At 42.3% G+C, this 22,459-nt stretch overlaps 1 protein-coding gene across 1 annotated transcript in view; it reads right to left on the bottom strand.

Annotated features, from left to right (window-relative positions):
- Nucleotides 1-22,459, bottom strand: part of MCPH1 (microcephalin 1) — a 118,845-nt gene that overhangs the window by 1,607 nt on the left and 94,779 nt on the right. The window lies entirely within an intron of this gene.

Below are 22,459 nucleotides of genomic sequence, written 5' to 3'. Positions count from 1 at the left end.
ATCACAACTATCATTTAGACCTAACATGAATCCAGATTTGTGTGGCTCTAATACAGGTTTTACAATTTTCCAAAACAGTTAGAACAATCTTGATACTAAAAAAAAGTATCTAGAACAATACTTTGATATTGAACATAAGCCATCTTGGAACTATTAATAGAAACATACTAAAATACTAATTATGGGTTGGATCCAGTAGAAAAGTCCACAGTAGGACTTGGTGGAATGGATTTCTCCCTGCTTTCTCTTCTTCAAGCAGCCTGCCATTTACCCCAAAACTCCTCTCTGAGGACTGGGAAAGTCTCCCAAGCAAATAAACTACAAAACAGGGAGCCGAGGAGAAAAGGGGCGATAAAGTGAACTAGCCTCATTTTCTTCTGCTGCTGATGAAAACCACAAAGAGGGGGAAAGAGGCAATTATATTTGACTTGTCAAGTGTTAGAACTCATCCTGTGGCACTTTCTGTCCATCAGGTTGTCCCAACCCTTAGAGAGGAATTTTAGGACAAACAGCAGGGTGCTCGGGGAAAGGAAAGGTGGGAAAAGATCCACTCCACTGTCAACTCTCCTAGTGGATCTGACCCGATCTATTAATGTAATGCAGCGACTCTACATACAAGAAAATATTAAAATAACGTATGTTGCAATTCTGTAGTGTTATTCTCTATATATGCACTTACTGCCCCAGTAACAAACCTATCAATTTCCTTTTATGACATATCTGTTCATCTCTGCTCCAAAGTTATGCTTTAGACCAGGCTTGTCCAAACTGCGGCCCCAGGGCCGCATGCAGCCCAGGACGGCTATGGAATGCGGCCCAACACAGAATCATAAACGTACTTAAAACATTATGAATCAGTTATTGTTAATGATAGTGTATTTTATGTGTGGCCCAAGACAATTCTTTTTTCAATGTGGCCCAGGGAAGCCAAAAGATTGGACACTCCTGCTTTAGACGATGCAGCTTCTAGTCTATGAAGACTCATACTAGAGTAAACTGTTACTTATGTAGCTTTGGCATGGACACCAATGATCCTGTTTTCCCCCCATTTTCATTCACTTTACACCTTCATTGACCTCGAGCAAATAGTGTAGTTAGAGTCTACATAATCAAAAGTTGATGTCTCACTGCAACAATTTCTGACAGCTTAGTTCCCTTTTACTGAGACTTAAGTCTAGTTGTTACTGGGGGTAAACCAAAGATGACTGAATGCTTCTCCACACAGAAAACTAGATGCCAGGGAGGCATTAATCTGGAATTAAAGGGTCCTAGCATAGACATAGCCAACTTTGTCTTTAGCCAATGTCTGCAAGTGAGAGATTCCACAAGTAGGTAAATTTTTTTAGTACTGTTACCTTAATAAAAAAAAGTAAAAGCTGTTAACTGGCATCTGCTTAATTGGACAGCTTGGTTAACAGGCTCCAGTCCAAATGATTTGGGGGCCTTGCCCAAGTCACTTGTCCAAGAGTTGCCCAAGTCATTTGGCTGCATGATGGGTAAAAGCGTTGTTAACAGGCATATTTGATTAAATGGCACACCCAATTCCCCATCAATGCTGATTAACAAAGCTTTTGCTGTACTTTCTTTAATCAATTGGCAGCAGTGCATGCTGCTGGTAAGTCAATGTGGTTAAAGCATCTTTGTGGTTACTTAGGGTGGCTGCTGAACAATAGCAAGCAGCCTGTCCTGGGTAAGTCATGCAAGTAGCATGGTAGCAAGTTGCTCAGTGGTTGCTGCTGGGCTTGGCTCCAATGAGTACTCCCTTAAAGGCCAAAACATTACTAGAAAGTGCCCTGCCCCCTCCATGTGTCTTTTATTGACAGAAACCAAGGGTTGAAAGCTGACAATGCTGTTGTGGTTGCCTAGCAACAGCAACTGAAGGTATTTTTTTTTCTTAAAGCTAAAGGTATTGCTTCTATTATGTGTATTTCACAATATATTTCAGATTGGTTTTTTCAAACCTGGGATTTTCCTCAGGTTTGTAGAAAGATATGTCTTGTCTGACCATGGCCCCAATCTCCAGATTTAAGTATCCACAGATGAGCCCACATTGAGAATTAGATTGCTACTTTGTCACAACTAAGTACAGAGCACCTCCCAGGTCTGGTAACTTGTCTTGTCTATCATACTAGTATGGGAAGGCATTAAATGTCATACAATTAAATAAACTTCAGTGTGTTTGTTACTCTTCAACCCATATAAACCATGGAAGGTCCTATAGAATCTAGGGGGAAATGGTATCAGCTGTGCTGTCAGTTCTAATGATTAAGAGATCCTGTGTAAAGGAAAATAAAAATAAATAAATCCACTTTGCCTCACGCTCATAAGGCTGAAGGTAGAAATAGAAAATAGAAAAGGATGGTGTGGGTAGTCAGGAGGTTCCCAAGCCTCCAGCCTGAGGGACTTAAATTAAGGTGGTTAAATATAAAAAGGTGAAAGGCCTGGCTTGGTAATGAGAGAAAACACCATTAAAATTACTTATCTTGCAAAAAAAAAAACCTTGATAGAATATATAGTTTAGGGGTAAGCTCTGGTTTTGTGGCAAGGATAAAGCTACCTTTTCCCATTGTGGTGGAAATGTAATCCCACTAGTAATTATTGGGAAACGGTAATAGACAAAATCCTATGTGGAGTCAAAGTTACAATTCCCTTTAACCCAGAATTGGTATTACTGAATTGTATTGTAACAATACCAAAAAGATCATTTCTTTGTTGTCAATTTTGAATCGTAGTTGAACGTGAATATTATTTCTCTGTCAATTTTGAGCTGTATTTATTCCTTGTTACTGCGTAGTCTTTTCTATGTATTGCAATAATCATGTTTAATATATTCAGTGTTTGCTGTGGCATCACATTTTTTCTCTGTGTGAATGTGGGGCATACAGCCATCCAGCTCTGGTGACTGAGACACACTATCATGACAGGAGCCAAACCAGCTGGTGTTCGAACATGAATTATAATGAGAATCCTTCTCAGTATCGAGAATGGTTAGAGCTAGTGTTCACGTAATGGTAAACCATAGCGAAAAATAGGCATGGAGGGGGAATTCATGTCAAAGAAAAGATTGATGAAGAGAGCGCAGGAGCCTAAAGCCCACTCCTGAGTTCCCAGCCATGGTTGTCAGAATTACATATGCACTAGGCCTATAATTGGGAAAGCTTTGATGAATTGCAGATTTTTATTCGTCATGAAAACGTGTGATTTGTTTGCATGGTTAAACAGTCAAGTTAGAATGGATATAATGCATTATGTTTTTTCTTAGGTTAGGAAAGCCTGGTGACAAGCATGACAGAAACTGTGATGAGTCAAAACAGCATTTTGCTTCCATCAGAGACAGTTACCGTTCTCCCATGCTGCCTATTTAGGCTAATCAGCACTATCTAAAAGAGGAACATCAACCAGCAAGAGACATTAATGTAGCATTACTCTAACTAAAATTAATAATCAGACCAGATTCCAAAGGACCCTGAGCTAAAAGAGTCCTGTTGCTTTTGTTAGCCTGGAGCTCCAGAGTTTCTAAGCTGAAAGCTGATTAGAACTGACTAACTCTGTTTATATTAAGGCCCTTTCCTAGAAGGAGCATATATACAATGTAACTTGATTGTTATCCTGCTGTTTTACACATTTGCAAAGACATGGCTTAAAAGGATCTCCTGTATTCTTGTTTATTCAAACATAGTTCTTGGAGGCTTTTGCCGGGGGGTGGGGGTGGGGATCGTCATAATTAAAATCCATCCCATTTTCACAGTGGCTTCCACTATACTGGAAATGTGCTTGAGGTGACAAGAAAACTAAATTGGATATAAACAGCTTCTATTTTACACAATAAAAACCTAAAATCAGGAAATGCCAACGTTAAAAGATTCAAAGCCATGAAATCACGTTGTGCTAAAAATGAAAAGACTTACAGTATAACAACGAACATTGGATTGAGAACAGAACTTAAATAATTAGTTGCCATCACATTGGACCCATTAGCCATCTTAATCAGGCAAACAATAGGATCCACCAACTCAAATTGAGTTTATATGCAGATGATGTTCTATTCTTCATAACAGATATTAAGTTATTTGTGGCACTGAAAATGGTAATAGATGTCTGTAGTTGTCTCAGAACATAAATAGAGTGTTCAGGAATTTGAAGTCTTGCTAATGAACCTAGGTATGCATGAAATTAATATGGAATGTTGGTCTCATGGAATGATAGCCTTGCTAATGAGCAAGCAACAGGAAAATGAGAGAATTACTGAAGATGGGAAGAGACATGAAAAGTCTCAAGCAAGTGACATTGAGCAACTATTGTTCCAAATCAGATACGCTCCCACCATTTCACAGGCATTTCACTAATCACAAGGGCGAACAAACTTGCAGTTATCTATTACAATTGATGAAAGGTGACCCTCTGTCAATAAAATATCTGGGAATGTATATCATACATGACATCAGCAAACTGAATCAGATCAGTTTTGATCAACTAATGAAGGAGACTAGATGCAAATTACTTTCTCTCGGCAACATTATGGTTGTCCCTACTGAATCATAGAATTGGAAGGGATGTCATCTAGTCTAACCCCCTGCACAATGCAGGAAATTCACAATTACCTCCCCCCCACACACACTCCCAGTGACCCCTACTCCAGGCCCAGAAGATGGCAAAAACAACAACAACCACCCCACTCTTCAGGATCACTGGCCAATCTGGCCTGGAGGAAAATTGCCTCTTGACCCCAAAGTGGTGATCAGCATTACACTGGGCATGTAAGAAAGGGCCACGAGAGCCAAGCACTAATGCAACCTTTCCTGCCCTCCCTCATGATCTGCCTAAGTTCACGGAATCAGCATTGCTGTCAGATGGCCATCTAGCCTCTGAATAAAAACCTCCAAAGAAGGAGAGCCAACTACCTCGCAAGGAAGCCTGTTCCACTGAGGAACCGCTCTAACTGTCAGAAAGTTCTTCCTAATGTCTAGCCAAAAACATTTTTGATTTAATTTCAACCCGCTGGTTCTGGCCCAACCTTCTGGGGTAACAGAAAACAACTTCGCACCATCCTCTATATGACAGCCCTTCAAGTACTTGAAAATGGTTATCGAATCACCTCTCAGTTGTCTCCTCTCCAGGCTAAACATACCGAACTCCTTCATCCTTTCCTCATAGGATTTGGTCTCCAGATCCCACACCATCTTTGTTGCCCTCCTCTGGATACACTCCAGCTTGTCTATATCCGTCTTAAATTGTGGTACCCGAAACACAATACTCTAGGTGAGGTCTAACCAGAGCAGAGTAAAGCAATATCTTCACTTCGCATGGTCTCGACACTATACTTCTGTTGATACAGCCCAAAATTACATTTGCCTTTTTAGCTACCACATCACACTGCTGAGTCGTGTTCAGTGTATGGTCTACTATGACCCCTAGATCCTTTTCGCACATACTACTGCCAAGACAAGTCTCCCCCATCCTATAATTATGAATTTGATTTTTCCTTCCCAAATGCAAAACTTTACATCAGGGGTGGGGAACCTTTTTCCTGCCAAGGGCCATTTGCACATTTATAACATTTTTCGGGGGCCATACCAGGTGTAGATCTCCCGGTGGGGGGTGGTGGAGAGGCTAGGGTTGCCAGGTCTCCAGCCACCACCTGGAGGTTGGCAACCCCAGGGGAGGCCATGCAGAGAAGGCCTGGAGGGCACCCCCGGTCCTCCCCCCCTCCCAGGTGGGAGAGTAGCCAGCGGTGGGCCCGAGCAAACGAGGCGCCAGCGGGGCGCAGCCCGTGGTCAATCGGCAAGAAAGGAAGGAAGGAAAACAGAGAAAGAGGAAAAGGGAGAGAGGGAGAAAAAAATGGAAAGAGGGGGAGAAAGAAAAGGATGAAGGGAGACAAAGAAAGAGACAGAAACAGAGGGAGAGAGAAAAGCCTCCCCCCCACACACACACACACCCGCCGGCCCCACGCGACCTGGCCCCAGGCTCCATGCCCTCCCCCCCCAGAGTCCACAAAAGGCCCCCCGAAGCCCGATCGGCTCCTGCGTGCATACTCTGCCACCGGTAGCCACGGGCCTCTTTCCCCCCTCCCTCTCACTGCTGAACAGCCGACAGGCAGCAAGAGGGGCTTACAGTGTGCCCTGGCGTTCCTGCACGCTGCGGCTATAGGGGGCAGCCTTGGAGGAAGTGTCCCTCCCCTTCCTCTCGCCGACCAACAGCCGTCAGTCGGCAAGAGGCAGTCCAAAGGGTGCCGCAGTGCCCCTGCAAGCCGTGGCCCCAGGAACACCCTCAGGGAGGGCTGCCCTGTGCTGCGCCTCTACGGCAGGGCCCCGGAGCTCCCGAGGGCCACAAAAAATGTCCTTGGGGGCCGCTTACGGCCCCCGGGCCTGAGGTTCCCCATCCCTGCTTTACATTTATCTCTGCAGAAATGCATTTTATTAGTTTTAGCCTAGTTTTCCAGCTTGTCAAGAAGAAGAAGACTTGGTTTTTATATGCTGACTTTCTCTACCACTTAAGGGAGAATCAAACCAGCTTACAATCACCTTCCCTTCCTCTTCCCACAACAGACACCCTGTGAGGTAGGTGAGGCTGAGAGAATGGGACTAGCTCAAGGTCACCCAGCTGGCTTCATGTGTAGGAGTGGGGAAACAAATCCAGTTAACCAGATTAGTGTCCGCTGCTCATGTGGAGGAGTGGGGAATCAAACCTGGTTCTCCAGATCAGAATCCACTGCTCCAAACCACTGCTCTTAACCAATATACAACACTGGCTCAAGATCATCCTAGCTCTGTCTTCTACCATATTTGCTACCCCCCAATTCAGTATCATCTGCAAATTTAATAAACTCCCCTCTATTCCTTCATCCAAATAATTTATAAAGATATTGAACAACACAGGGCCCAGGACAGATCCCTGAGGCACTCCACTTGTCACTCCTCTCCAAGAGCATGAGGAACCATTAACAAGCACTCTTTGGGTGAGATCTGTCAACCAGTTACAGATTGCACCCAAACAGTACTGAACGACATTTTACCAACTTGTCAACAAGAATGTTATGTGGAATCTTATGAAAAGCCTTACTGAAATAAAAATAAACTATTTCCACAGCATACCCCTGATCCAGCCAGATAATAACTTTCTCAAAAAGGAGATGAGGTTAGGCTGACATGACTTGTTCTTCAGAAACCCATGCTGGCTCTTAGTAATTACAGCCATCCTTTCTAAATGATAGGGGACAGACAAATTTATCTGGGTAGTGAAATCCATAATTTTGGTACCACAGCTGACAAGGATCTTTCTCAGGTTGCCAACCATCTGTTCTCAGATGGATAGGGCCCCAGCAGGGTCCAAGAACATGACCACAGCAGTTGCTGGCCCCAAACAGTATAGGGCTCTAAATATCAGTACCGGCACCTTGAACTGGGTCCAGAAGCAAATTGGCAGCTAGTGTAGATGGAGCAAGACTGAAGTGATATGGTCCCTATGACATACTTCACTCCGGCTGCTATATCCAGTGTCTGTATGAGTGGTGCTATTCACTATCCTCTCATGCACTTGTGTGCACAATTACAGCTATTTCAGGGACATATATTTGAACTCCATGTATTCAACCTAAATCGCCCTCCGAAGAAATAAAACTCCTTGTACTGAGTTCCATCTAGCTAAGGATTGCCTCCCATGAGTGGTAGCAGCTCTCAGGGTTTCAGGGTGTCTAGGCTCCCATCTGTTAATATCTTTGAAGATAGTGGATATTGAACTTGGCGCTTCCTACATGTAATGCATGCGCCCCTACTATGAAGCCACGGCTACTCCACAAGCCATCCTAATCTCCCACACATGGATTTACTCAAATTTCTGCAAAACAGATGGCCAGTGCTATCAGTGCTTACCACTACGCTGACTACTAGGATATGCATACGCACAAATCCAAATCAGAGAATGTGTGTAAAATGCCTTCTTGTGCATGCAGATTGCATCCAGCAAGGAACATCTTTAGGTGAAGAGCCCTGGCAGGGCAGGGATACAGGGTAATAAAAACATTGACTGACAACAAAATAGGTTGTGAATCACAGCCTATATGAGGATTCTGCATGCATTACTATACTTAATAAAGCCTGAGTCATGTTTCATAGACTGTCTTCCCAAATAAGTGATTCAGGGGGGAAAAAACCCAGTGCAATTGCACTTCAATCACTTGCGTGTTTCCAGTTGAAAGCTAATGGGTTATATTCAGTGTATTCTCCCTTTAACTGTCTTCTCTTTTCTTTCTAGGTTTCAAGGGTGTCCCAGGACCATGAAGAAGGGGGAGGGAGAAGAAACTAATATGCAGACAATTCGACTAAAAAAATTTAACACTGTGTGTTGGCAGACAAGCCGTACTTCTCTCGCACACTGATAAGAAAAGTTAATTTCAACAATCATTTATCTGAAAGGCTATGTTCCAGTGGGAATACTATATGAAAATGCTTGGCAGCTGAATCTACTGTTTGGCAGATATTCAACTTCATACTTGAAGAAGTTTGAATCACTTTTTCCTGCCCTGCAAGGTTCAGCAGGAAAGAATTACTTGTACCCATATTCTAAACATGTCCAACACATAGAGGTCTGTTTTTTAAAAAATGTTTTGCACATAATAGCATTAACAACTGAAAGCTTTTATTCATTTTTTGAACCATTAACATGAAAATGAAACACAACAATAATTAATAAATTAAACATGTCAAATTGATCAACTCTGAGACAGAGCTGAGCATTGAGACCGCTTATCGTATACTGAATAACGTTCTCCCTTGCTTATACACTTTAGGCCCAATTCTATTGTCACTGTGGTGGTGAAGATTTGTTCAGCATAGTTTAATTATTTCCACTCAAAATGGGAAAAAGTCATGACCTGTAGCTCTAAGCTATCACAGAAATATAGAACAAGACATTGTTGCAACCAGGTGGCCCCACAACACAGCAATTGCTACCATGACCAGATGCCATATACCAGTTGCAATACAGGAGTGACAGTGCTTTGGATGACAGGAGGTGGACAAATGAAAGGGACAGACTGAATGGAAGAGTAGCAGAACTTGCTTCCATATTACCTAAAGGCATCTGCAGAACTACATCAAGTCCAACAGGGCCCTGGTTTCACTATAGAGAGAGTTCCACCAGGCCGGGGCCAGGGCCAAAAAATGCCTGGCCCTAGTTGAGGACAGGCGGACACTCTTTGGGCCAGGGACCACCAGCAAGTTGTTGTTAGCAGAGTAGATAGCTCTCTTGGGGGCGTAGCAGGAGAGTTGATTCCGTAGATATGATTGTCCCAGACCGTTTGGGGCATTAAAAATTAAAACAGCACCTCAAACCTGATTTGGTACTCCACCTGGAGCCAGTGGCTGGATATGAGTCATCAGCAGTGTCCTGGTAAGGATCTGCGCTGCAGCATTTTGAACCAGTTGGAGTTTCCAGGTCAGTCTCAAGTACAGCCCTGCATAGAGTGAGTTACAGTAATCTAGCCTGGAGGTGACCGTTGCGTGGATCACCATGGCCAGATCAGGGCGGGAGAGATAAGGCACCAGCTGCCTGGCCTGGTGAAGATGGTAAAATACTGCCTTGGCTGTGGCTGTGACCTGAGCCTCCATTGATAGGGAGGCATCAAGGATCACACCCAGCCAGGAGCTGGCACCCTGTCTCCAGGACCTCTGTCTTCGATGGATTTAGCTTCAGTCAACTCTGTTTCAACCACTTCGTCACAGCTCCCAAACACCTGGTCAGTGTGTCCAGGGCAGCGTCAGGCTGGCTGTTCATAAACAGGTAAAGCTGGGTGTCATCAGCGTACTGATGACAACCCAGCCCAAAACACCGGACTAGCTGGTCAAGGGGGACGTATATAGATGTTAAACAACAAAGGGGAAAGGATTGCTCTCTGTGGCACCCGCACATCAAGGGGTGTCACAACAATACCTGTTTCTTTAGTGCCACCCTCTGTCCCCGACTGTGGAGGAAAGAGCACAGCCGTTGGAGGGCTGTGTCCCGGATCCCCACGTCAGTGAGATGGTGGTCTAGAAGATCACAGTTGACTGTGTCAAAGGCTGCTGAAAGGGCTAATAGGATCAGCAGCCCCATCCTGCCTCGATACCGCCATCAGCTGAGATAGTCTGTGAGGGTGACCTCTATGTCTTTGTCTATGTTCTCTGATACCAATCCCCTATTATGCCCTTTAAACTGGATGGCAGACTTCCGTTTCACTAGAGCACTGGTTCCCAACCAGGGGTCCGTGGACCCCCAGGGGTCCGCGAGAACTAAATTAAGGTCCACGAAACAAAGTTATAAACCCATAATAAATTAATATTTTCAATTAAAAGTTCTCTTATTATAAAAAATATATTCAAATATTATTCTAAGTTTAATGTTTAGCTAACAGTTATGATTACAGTTTATTTTCGAATTCTCGGAATTTTTATTTTGAACCTTGGGGTCCCTGCACCGAACAAAAAAGTCCTAGTTGTCCCTGGTCAAAAAAAGGTTGGGAACCACTGCACTAGAGGGAGAATCCTATAGGAAAGGTAGTTGGGCTAGAAGGACCCTTGATTCCCCTCTCCTCCAAATGAGGCCTGCTGGATGACCTTGGGCTAGTCACAGAACTCTCTCAGCCCCACTTACCTCACAAGATATTTGTTGTGGGGAGGGGAAGGGAAGGCGACTGTAAGCCGCTTGGAGACTCCTTAAAGGTAGAGAAAAAGCAGAGTATAAATACCACCACCACCTCCTTCACCCTCTTTCCCCCCTTTAGGCCCCAGACTGAAGAGAAGCAAATGGAGCCCAGTGTTTCATTGGCAGAATGGAGTGGTTTGAAGGAGAAATTAGGGAGATGTTTTGCAACTGGAGAGATAGAGAAGCACTTATGTGCTCCTTTCCTTCCCTGCATTTGCGTGGCGAATACCTGTTAGCTACTGACTTTACTGACAGGGATTTATTTCAAAATACACTTTGAATGGCAGTCAGTGTGTACTGCTTTGAACAAACCATCATGAAAGATGGCACATCCCTTTGACTAGGATCCAGATAGCTACTGAAGCTTGGGGTGTGCTCTGTGTGACTGGTGGCATTGTTCTCTTTGAACGCCTGACCCCCATGCTATATCAGAAATGGAAATATCCCTCGATTTCCTAAACAGTCTGAAATATGGTGAGGCTGTTTAGAAGCCCGTTGTGTTCACAGAACTAGTTTCATGGTTCTTTGGGCCAACTCTGAGCTGCGTGCACTCTTGAGCTGGATCCAATGTTGTCTTCACATTTGCAGTGCCCGGTAATATTTGTATGTTGTTGTGCAGATGGACTGAAAATTCTTTTTTTATTCCAGGAATAACAGTTATCAGAGAAAGATTGTTGAAAGCAAAAGCCTGGCAAACGTTCTCCCTAAAGATTTCTTTCCCAAGCAGGGTTGTTAGTTCGTCATACATGTAATACTATATTACCAGCCACTCTTTGTTTTACTAACCAAAAATATGCATTATGCTAGACCTTCAGTTCTATCTAAAACAAACTACAATTATTAAAAGCACAGGCAGAGTACATTCTTTATTATTTAATTTTAGCTGACATGCCATTAAGACGCCCAATGGTACCTGACAGAATGCCAAAGAATTTTTTTTAAAGCATCACTTGAGTTTCAAATTGTAGAATAAGTGATGAGAAGTGAATAGAATCCTCAGAGGGAATCTACAAAGAACTCATCACCCCTCTTTTCACTGTTAACCACAGTATAGCATTATGCCTGCACCAAGGTTCAGGTAAACCATTGTCATTTTTAATCAGAATTTGCAAGCCAGCTTCATATTCAGGTTTAAAGCCAACCAGTTAGTGTTATTATCAGAGCCAGCATCATGGTTAAGCTAGGAAAGCAAAGGGAGGGGAAATTTAAGAACAGAAGAGGGTGAAATCAGCAAACTTTTCCCAAGTCTTGGAATGATAGGTAAGAGATTGGTAAATATTACGTCTGCACTTGGCTACAGCTGCAGATGGGCTGATCAACGCTGGTCCTTCTAAAAAGTGGTATAATTTAACAATATTTATTATTTGTGTCAAAGCTTTGCATCAATTGCAAGTATTCCAAAAACTACCAATTAGTATATTAAACGCAGATATTAAAACGCAAAAATGTCGACCGGCAGCCCATAATGCTTATATTGTTGAACTCTTCAGTCCAGACTGCCTTTAGCAGACAGATTTACAAATGCTTAATCCTGAAGCAATGCATAATTTCCTTCCTCTTTCAAAACTAATGTTAAAAAGCAAATCAGGGAGAATGCGATTACGTTCAACAACAGATGACTCAACTAGCACCTGAGTATTTTTTGTACTCCTGTATATGGGTTGCTGAACTTCCCGTTTCAAAAAAACACCAAACAAGTTGTGCTTCCTTTACAAATAAGCTCTTACATCAAGCCCGGTTCCTACAATTTCAGTTTTTGTCAGCATTCCAACATTTTCCTTGGCAAATGTAGAAACAGTCTAATTAAAGAGCACAGAAAAACAAGCATCATTCATCACAGACACCACAAACATTTGAAAGTACACAGAGCTAGTTAATCCCTTTACTGGCTTTGAAGAGTCTGATAGGAATGACGTTTGCCGTTTGTATAGTGAAAGAGGACAGGGATACTCCATGTATATAGCAAAACCATTATTTTGATATTTATACAGCAATATATATAAAATTTTGTAGAGAATAGCTCCACAAGGAGCGTACACTTCGGTTTCCTGCAATTTCCCCTATAGAGGCATGGGCAACATCGGAGGGGGGGGGGCAAGGGTAATGAAAGAAGTCTACATTAAGATTTTTAATTTTTTTTTTTTAGCAAACTCCAGTAATGTTAGTAAACAAATAAAATTGAACTGTTTGCATGGAGTAAAATTACAATAATCTCTTTGTTTAGCTGTTCTTTCAAATCTACAATTGGCTTAGATTCCATCTAGAATTTCTGAAGGTACAATGGGGTGGGGGTGGGGTGGACCCTGATCAGCAAAAATCCAACCCCCCTTGCTTTTGTGGAAATTTTGGCAGGAGCCAAGCCTTTATCTTTTAGGTTAACAGACAGAAACGATCCATTTGTTGAAATTAATCAAACAAACGAGAACTGTAAATATCATTGCTGTGTCATTTTCAGACCCTTTGGCATTTCTTAGGGGTAACCAGTTGACTGCTTTACGGGCAACAACCTCTTTGTAGCAGCTTTCTCACTCTTCCCTACGTCAATACATTGCTTGGCTGGATAGCTGCTATCGTCATGTAACTTTTCAGACAGATACACCTGAAAACATAAAACTGGGAAGCATGTGCAAAATATGTGTTTTGAAATATACGTGGGTGTAACTATCTAATGTCCTATTCAGGAACAGCTCTGTTAGTTTAAACTTGTGATTTTTCTGCAGCTGAATGATAACACTGAAGGGAACAATCCCAAATGATCACTGGTTATGAAAACAACGATCAGCTATTTTCATTTGAATTAATGCTCTTCTCAGGTACTTTCCTTCAGATGGTATGGATATTTTAACCTGATCCAGTTATGTTTCAGGTGCAACCACCCCATTCTGTACATGGAGCCAGTGTGGTGTAGTGGTTAAGAGTGGTGGTTTGGAGAGGTGGAGTCTGATCTGGAGAACCGGGTTTGATTCCCCACTCCTGCACATGAGTGGCGGAGGCTAATCTGGTGAACTAGATTTGTTTCCCCACTCCTACACATGAAGCCCGCTGGGTGACCTTGGGCTAGTCACACTCTCTCAGCCCCACCTACCTCACAGGGTGTCTGTTGTGGGGAGGGGAAGGCGATTGTAAGCCGATTTGAGTCTCCTTTAAGTGGTAGAGAAAGTCGGTATATAAAAACTAACTCCTCTTCTTCTCTTTGTAATGACTTACCCATTCATGTCAATGGGAGAAACTGGTCCACATCTTTGTGCCTTGTGATGTTCAAAGGAGGAAGTATGCTTAGATCACATACAGGAAACTGAGCTAACAAAACACTGCCAGGTGCAGGAATGATAGCCACGCTAATGAGTAAGCAACAGAGAAATGAGAGAATTGCTGAAGATGAGAAGACACATAAAAAGTCTCAAGCAAGTGAAAGTGAGCAGCTATTGTTCCAAATCATAGACGCTCCTGCTATTTTGCAGGCATCTCACTAATCACAAGGGGGAAAAAACCAAAACTCACAGTTATCTATTGCAACTGAAAGATAACATGTTAAGGCCAGTAAAAGGTCATGTGCTGACTTTGCAGGAGGTGAACATGCAGAATAGAGCTTCTTTACAGTTATCCCTGAGCTTCAGAATTCCCTCCCACTGGAAACTTGAAGGCTCCCCTCACTGATGTCCTACTGTGGACTGGTTATATGAATATATGATGGCGTCTTATCCTGAATCAGACTATTGATCCATCAAGATTGATATTGCCTACTTAGATTGGCAGCCACTCTCCAGGGTCTCAGCTACAGGTCTTTCACATTACCTACCACTTGATCCTTTTGGATGGAGATGCTGGGGACTAAAACCCAGGACCTTTTGCATGCCAAGCAGATGATCTACCACTGAATCACAGCCCCTCCCAATTGTTAAGGCAGTTCTTTTCTAGAGGACCTTTGAGAAGGCTAAGTGAACTTTCTCCCCAAAATTGATTTTTATCAATTATATTGCTTTATTGCTTTATCATTTTTACTATGGCTGATTTAGGGGAAATGGAACTGTCGTATTGGTATAACTAAAATACATAGGGGAGGGCTCAAAGTAACAGAAATAATGCCTGTAGCTTTAAGAAAAGAATGCCCAGTGAGAGCTCAGTGACCATTTTGGAGATTGCTAAGCAGCCACAACAATCTTGCTGAGCCTTCTACACCTTGGTTTCTATAAAGGAAAGCTTTGGGTGAGATCCTTTGGAGGCCAAAAGAGCACTGGAAAAAGTCCCGTCCACCTCCCTTGTCATGTCCTCTGATGGAAGAGGACTTGCCAGGGCCAAGCCCAGTAACAATTATAAAAGATTCTTCCTTTTCCATACTGTTATCTTTGCCTGAGAGGTGGTGGGGAATCTGTGTGCATGAGAGAGGGCTTGGGCTCCCCCCCCCCCAGCCCTCCACCGGACTTTCGCTATCCACAGCTTGAGGCACAGATAGGGGCTATGCATATTTGTGTGAACTGCTTCACCCCTCCCCTCACACAGTTAACTGTCTGCAGCCCAATCAGGAGTGACTAGTCTTATGTGTGGATGAACAGTCAGGTGCCCTGGATGAGACCTTTGACCAGTCTCAGATCTTTAAAAGGGATAGATCTTGATTTTACAGTCTCAATTCACCGGAGCACAGCAGCACTGGAAAAGACTACATCAACCAAGAAAAGAAATAAAAACACAAGGCTAATTAAGTTGTACAGTCACTGGTGTTACCTTGGCTTGTGTGAAATGGTGGCAAGCCTGCTAGAAAGTTGAAAATAGAGGCTGGCCCAGACAGACTTCACTCCATTTCCCCATTTTTCCTTGGTTCTTGACTTGCGTGCCACTCACACTTTCTTGCTTTTTTAACCCTTCTGGTCCCAGCTAAGAGGGTTTCACTTTGACCTATCAAGAAGTTGGGTTTTAGCCCCCATATGCATAGCTTCATACCTTTTCTCCCATCAAATTAAGGCGGACATCCCAAAACCTTTATGGCCTAACTCAGGATATCCAGCCTTCTTCCTTCCTGGCAGGTGGGCAAACGGTCATCTACATCCTGCTTATTTGTCTCCATAAAGAAAAACTCTTCTCCTCCCAGCCTGAAATCTGAGGAACTTCTTGATTCACTCCTAGGCAATAATATCTTCTCTGAGATCAGACCTTCCTTGTTCAAGGTATCCTGCATTCCCCTATCATAACAATAACCACTGGAGACTCCATACCCACACAACTGGGCTCGGTGTGGTGACAGTAGCCACTGTACAACTGGTCCAGTAATGGCAGCCACCATGCTACAGGGCCCAGCCCAGTGGAGGCCACCATGCAACTGTGCCTGCCCTGGTCGAGTGCACGACTCAGTCAGATTTTCCCAGGGACAAGCCACCAGTTGGAGAGATGCAGGGAAAGCTGAACAGAGCGAGGCAGATAAGCATAGGTTGGCTGGCTGTTAGTAAAGACAGAAGGAAGCAGGGAAAGAGGAGAGGCTATGGGGGCTGTTAGGAAAGGGAAAGAGAAAAAAATTGGGAAGGGGATAAGGTGAAAATGATATTTTTTTACATTTATTTATTAATCATATTTATATTCTGCCCTCCCGTATCAAAGCAGGACTCAGGACAAGCCCTTGCAGTTTCCCTGCTTGTAATAGCTGTATTTAGGTATACTAAATCAGAGTTTGTGGCATTCTTATAATGTGGAAAGACTTATGCATCAGCCAGGAATAATGGTCTTAACTCTTACTACTCAAAGATTATTCAGATATGCAAATACAAGTGATGCAATCCCACCCAGAAAATTTACTTTTTGATTGCTAAATTAATGTTTTGCTGTTTAGTATAAAGATAATTATTTCTCTTAGGTCTCTGTCCAAACTCTGTCCTTCCAAGACTTGGGGATACATATAGTCAGTGGATCTGCAAACACTAATCATGTTTCCTGTGCAGTGCCAAAGTAAATATGAATCATAGAGTTATTAAACACAAAGCAGAATCCCCTTAACAATCCAATTTATTTGCATGACATGCAAAACAGATTTATGATTACTTTTTATTGCCTGGATACAGTGTACTAAATGAATGATAAGCAAAAGCCAATAAAGATTCCTAAACAGCTGCAGTGCTGGTAAGCTGTGATTTTCTTCTTCTTCTAAGATTTAAGACAACTACAAATAGTCAGCTCTGAATATCTGTTTCTACAGCTGTTCTATCTAAAGCTGCAGTAAATTACAGAATATGGGCTGAAGATGCCAACACAATACTGTGTTAAGCCTGAAGTGTCACACATTCTGTACTTTTATATTACAAGAAGTTTTCTCACATACTTTTATTGGAACCCACAAACCATAAGTGGAAGGGTGCTTGAGGAGAAGGATTTTCCCCATCTTCTTCTCTCGAAGCCTCCTAGAAACCATGAAGAGCCAATAACTAGTGGTTGAGGAAATTTGTAGACAAAATGTCACAAGGCATGGGGAGGGAGGGAAACTGGGCAAAACTGCCCCATCCTTTTGTGCAAACGATAATCTTGCACTAGTGAGAATTTTCTGCCAGTGGAAGATGGATGTAGGTGCAATTTTGTCAAATCCCCCCTCATAACTGCAGCCTCCTGCTCTATGTGACATTTGTCCAAAAGGCTTCCTCAAGCCCCAGCTTTTCAGGACCCATAGGGCTGCTGGGATAAGGGGAAGATGGGGAAAGAACCCACCATGTATGCACTCAACCCAGTGATTCTTTACAGTAATGATTGTGTAAGCACATACAAATGTGGAATCACTACTGAAACAATCCAATAGTATATCAAAAGCAGGTACAATTTGCCATGAATTCTATAACCTTGGGAAGTCCAGGGAATCTTTTAATAACATCCATAGGTTTGCACACTTGCATTGATTCTACTTCTTCTGGACGTTTCATCTGAAATATATCCCCTTATCCATTCTAGAACCAGTTTTTAAAACTCTTCATGAAATGTATTGTGAATGTGCAGTAGGGCTGAGGAAGTCAGAAAAATGTAGCAGCGCACATGCGACTCTAACCACAGGGATCTCCTGTCTCAGTGAAATAGGTCTTGCTTCCAAGTGAATGGTCTCATGTTGTAATAGAGACTCTGAGACAAGATGCTCCTCACCATTTTAACCTCATAACAATGCTTCTGCCACTATCACTGATGTAGTAAGCTTGGCCAAAAATTCATGTCTTACAAAAGAAGGGCTATTGTAAAACAAGAATTCATGTAATATTTTATCAACTGACAGACGTTCTAGTGTTATGGCTAGGTTGGGATTAGCCGAAGCATGTCTGTCCATTAATCAAATACATCACCAGATAATAATTTGCAGATCAAACATTGCAGACAGAGCTTTCACACAATGGGCCATTATCTCAAAGACAATGTGCAAAAATCCCCATGCATGAGAAGGAAATAGTTGCAGATATTTATTTTCATTTATAGTCTGCCTTTCTCACTGGGACTCAAGGTGGATTACAATAGAACTATTCAGTCAATAAGCCAATTACAAAATATGATGGGTCAAAAACTACAGCATCACCAGGTGATTTGGATAAAGAAATGTAGAGTTGGGTATCACCAGCATGTTGATGCTATTCCAAAACCTTGAATGTTTAAGGCTTCACATAGAAACTGAATAGCATGTGGAACAAGACAGTACCTTGGGGAATCCCCCAAGACAGGTCCCACACTACAGAAAACTTATCATCTACAACAACCTTCTTAGTTTTGCCTGTAAGGAACAACTGAAACCAATCCAAAATACATCCCTGAATCCCTACGTCTACCTCTCAATGTTTCAATAGGATGTCATGGTCCATTGTGCCAAAGGCTGCTAAGTCTAACAAAAGCAGCACAGAATTGTAGCTTTTTCTACATTTAGACAGAGGTCATCTATTAGGTCCACCAATGCGGTTTCCGTCCCATAGCCCAGGCTGAAGCCAGACTGAAAGAGGTCTAGAGGAGATGATTTATCCAGAAACGCCTCGAGTTCCTCTGCAGCCACTTTTTAAATCATTTTGCCCAGGAAGAGCAAATTGGAGACCAGATGATAGCTGGCCACATCATTTTCTCTAGTGATGTTTTTAAAGTAATGGATGGATGACCGCCTGTTTTAAAGCACAAGTAAAGGTGCCCTTCACAGACTAAACAATGCACCTGTTGTTAATTTCCACTCTAGTTGCAGCCACTTGCAAACCCTGAAAAGCTACTCCAGAAGATTGAGGGACTCTCTCGAATGGCATGTGAAGTGACACATAGAGCTGCAGCCTGGCATAAAAATATTGTCCACCCACATGCTTACAGAAGTTCTTTCACCACATCAGGAACACTTTGAACATAAACCATGCTTTTTCAGTGGAGGCAGCTTACACATTCAGCAAAGAATCATTAACAGATTACACACCAACCACATATTACATGTGAACGTGTTGAGTCTAACCCAGCTGTGGCATGCATAAACAATAGGAAGCTCTTCAGTCCACAGGTGAGTCATCAATGTTAATCAAAATCAATTTAATGTGTAGCACAGATGAAAACTGATGGTTCTGATAAACTGGATTAAAGTAATTGAGGTTGGTATATATGAGGTGAATGGTTTATTTACATTTCAATGAAAATGAAGTAAATTTAAAAGCACAGTTGTTACTTGCCAATAAGGTACCTGTCCCACAATATGTTGACATGTTAACAATTTATATTATAACATTTTACCATGGGAATGAATTGTGTGTTTGTTAAGTGCCATCAAGTTGCTTCCAACATAGATATTTAAAAATCAGCTTCTCTACATTTTTCCAGCTGTGAACATTTTAAGAGAAATGATCTCAACTGTCGAATTCCGAGTCAAAAAAGGAAAAATACTTTTAAGAAAATTGAATCAAACTAAATATAACGATTTGTCCAATCATCTCTATCAGTGGCTATCACTTCAGTTTAGAAGGGTAGGAAGCAGCTTTTTCTACATGTCTTGAAGAATACCAAGATTCCAGACAATTAGTACTTGGCTTCTTTGGTTAAACTAACTTTCCTGGCAATTGTTGCCTTGTATTCATTAGGTTTTATGACCTTGCATTCCATTATGAAGCATTAGTTTTATGTTCTTACTAACAAAGAGGATTTTATGATCCACAAACTTTATTAGGAAACTTTACTTGAAAACCAACATTAAAAGGCAGTTAGTAAATCCATAGTGCTTCTTATTTCCTCAGTCTTAGATCATCACCAACCATGTGGAATCTGGAAGAACCATTTTAATGAATTGAGCTCATGTTCTCACATCGTGACTGGCCATAAAGCATACCAGTTCTCAGCATTCAATGGAAACACCACTAATTAATATTTATATTCCTCCTATGAATCACACTGAGGATGACTTTCCTAAGACAAATACACATACGAGCTGGAATGAAGAAGAGAAAGCCAACATATCATTTGGACTGTTTGGGAAAGTTTTTGTAGCTTTCTCTTCCAACACATAAAAGAACTCATGCCAATGTCCCATTGCCCTTTCCATCAGTCACAGTATTAAACATTATTTCAAACAGACAAAAAGAGAGAGCAAGAAAGAGCACACAAACTTTGCCAGGAATCATACGCCCATCTCAAAAAAGGCTGCATTTCCACTGGGTCAAATACCATGACATTTCCTGCTGTGACCTCTTTGGTACATTCCAGCAACCCTGTGGTGTTAACCCAAATTGTCTTTGCTAAATATATCCTTTATTGTTGCCATATTGTGTTTCAAACAAAACTGTACACAGACAATAATCGGTTCAACTCTTCTCTCACACACATAACATACAGCCTCCTCTTCTGCAAGTATGATGGACTAGATTTTCAGACCTCATAGAAATGCATGCATAGAATATAATCCACTGGCAAGTGAATCAGCATTATTTTGCATATATCTTCTGAAATATGAGCCTGCCTGTTAGGGCAAATTCTCCCACCAAGCCACCCGAGCAATTATTTGGGGTGGCATAAGAAGAGGGCTGCCCTCATGTTCCCAATACATCTGCTTTTATTCTCCATCTTTTGAATGAGAGCTCAAGTGTTTAATCTCCATCCCCAATCCTCTTTGTCCAGTCTCCATCCTCCTTTAAATAGTGGGCAGAAAGCCATGCATGTACAGTAGATTTCCCAAACTCTCGTGAGATTCCCTCATTCCACAACAGTTGAGGCTCCATTTTGGTTGCCTTGCCAATCGTATTGGACAGTGAGGCAAATGCCACATTGCTGTGAGCCATGGAAAGGTCAGTTCCTTTGGAAAACACAGCAAACAGCTTACAATGTGATCTCACATCACAAGACAATGGCTTGAAAAGAAACCTGGGTGAGCAAGTCTGCACAAGCATGAAGGGAGAGTTGCTCTACATTTAAAGATACAGGAGGGAGGAAAGGCCAAATATTTTCATACCTATCTTCTTTATGGAATTTTGGAAGCAACACCTAAAGGCAGCACTGAGGTAAAACACCCTTAGCAGATGAATTCATATAATTCAAATCAGAATTATCACAAAAAGCAAAGAATATCTGCACACCATATTCGAGATACAAAAGAACAAATAAGTATAGTATTACATTCTAAAATAACTCAAAGCAAATGATCCGTTCTAGAGTGGGTGACAAGAAAAGGGAATAGAGAGAAATGTACCACGCTTGTTTGTTTTTAAGAGTTGTACTAATGACCACTTTTTACTTTTTAAAAAACTTTGTAGAGGAGGGCAGAGGGTTAGAGTTCCTCAGGGTATCGTGATGTGTAATATTAGTTACACAACCAAAAATGTTTGGAAGCCACTGGCCTAGGCTTAGATTCGAACCTTGGATACTTACCATGAGGATTCCTTCTGCTCTGAGGTAAGAAGGGGAGCTTGGGGATTCCCACTTGCTGCTCAGGGAGGCAGGACCTAACTTTGTACTTCCTGTCTCCCAGGTGGGAATCTCCCTCTCTTCAGTTTGAAAACTTTCCAAGCTAAGGACAGAAATGTAAGATATAGAACAGTGAATAGAACAAGTGTAGAACTCTCAAAAACACATAGCACGTGATAGAACAAACAGTAGAGTAGGAAGATTGTTGCTTTTCCTAAACTCCTTCGCGTCGTGTTATTCCTTTTTTTAATGCCTATCCCAAGTGACTCCCCCATCCCCCGCTTGCTGTAGTTTGTTAATGAAGCTTGTCCTGTAGTGTAGTTGTCTTGCTGCTGGATAGATCCCTAAGGAACTCCATCTTTGAATCCTCCCTCTTTGTTTCTTCATCGACACTTTTTTCTTGAATGAGAAATATGCCCTCCTTACTTCACAGCAGAAGGAACCCTCATATGGTAAGTATCTGAGGTCCTATTCTTGTTCTGAGGAGGAGGGCAATTTGGAGCTTGGGAACTCCAAAAACTGTGTCCCTCCTCTCGATGGGTGTTAGTTCTTATCCACCACTTGTTGCAGGACCCTTCGCCCGAAAGCTGCATCTGCAGAAGAGGAGGAGTTTAGCCTGTAGTGTCTGACGAAGGTTGAGATGGAAAACCATGTAGCTGCCTTGCAAATATCCTCCACTGAGGCTTGACGATTGAAAGTGGTTGACGTGGCTGCATTTCTTACAGAATGTGCGGTGATGCCCTGGGGAACTGGAATCTTGCTGGATTTATAAGCCTTCTCGATGCATTATCTAATAATGTGGCTGATTGCAGCCCTTGGCATGCTCTTCCCCCTGCTTGGAGTGGTCAGAGATATGGAGGGAATCAGACCTTCTAATAGGCTCAGTGCCTCGAATGTAAATATGTAAGGTGCAACGTCAATCCAG

This window comes from Euleptes europaea, chromosome 10 (assembly GCF_029931775.1).
Source record: "Euleptes europaea isolate rEulEur1 chromosome 10, rEulEur1.hap1, whole genome shotgun sequence".
NCBI classification, from domain to species: domain Eukaryota; kingdom Metazoa; phylum Chordata; class Lepidosauria; order Squamata; family Sphaerodactylidae; genus Euleptes; species Euleptes europaea.
Note: the sequence above shows the minus strand (reverse complement) of the source record. Positions and strands in the feature narration are given on the sequence as shown.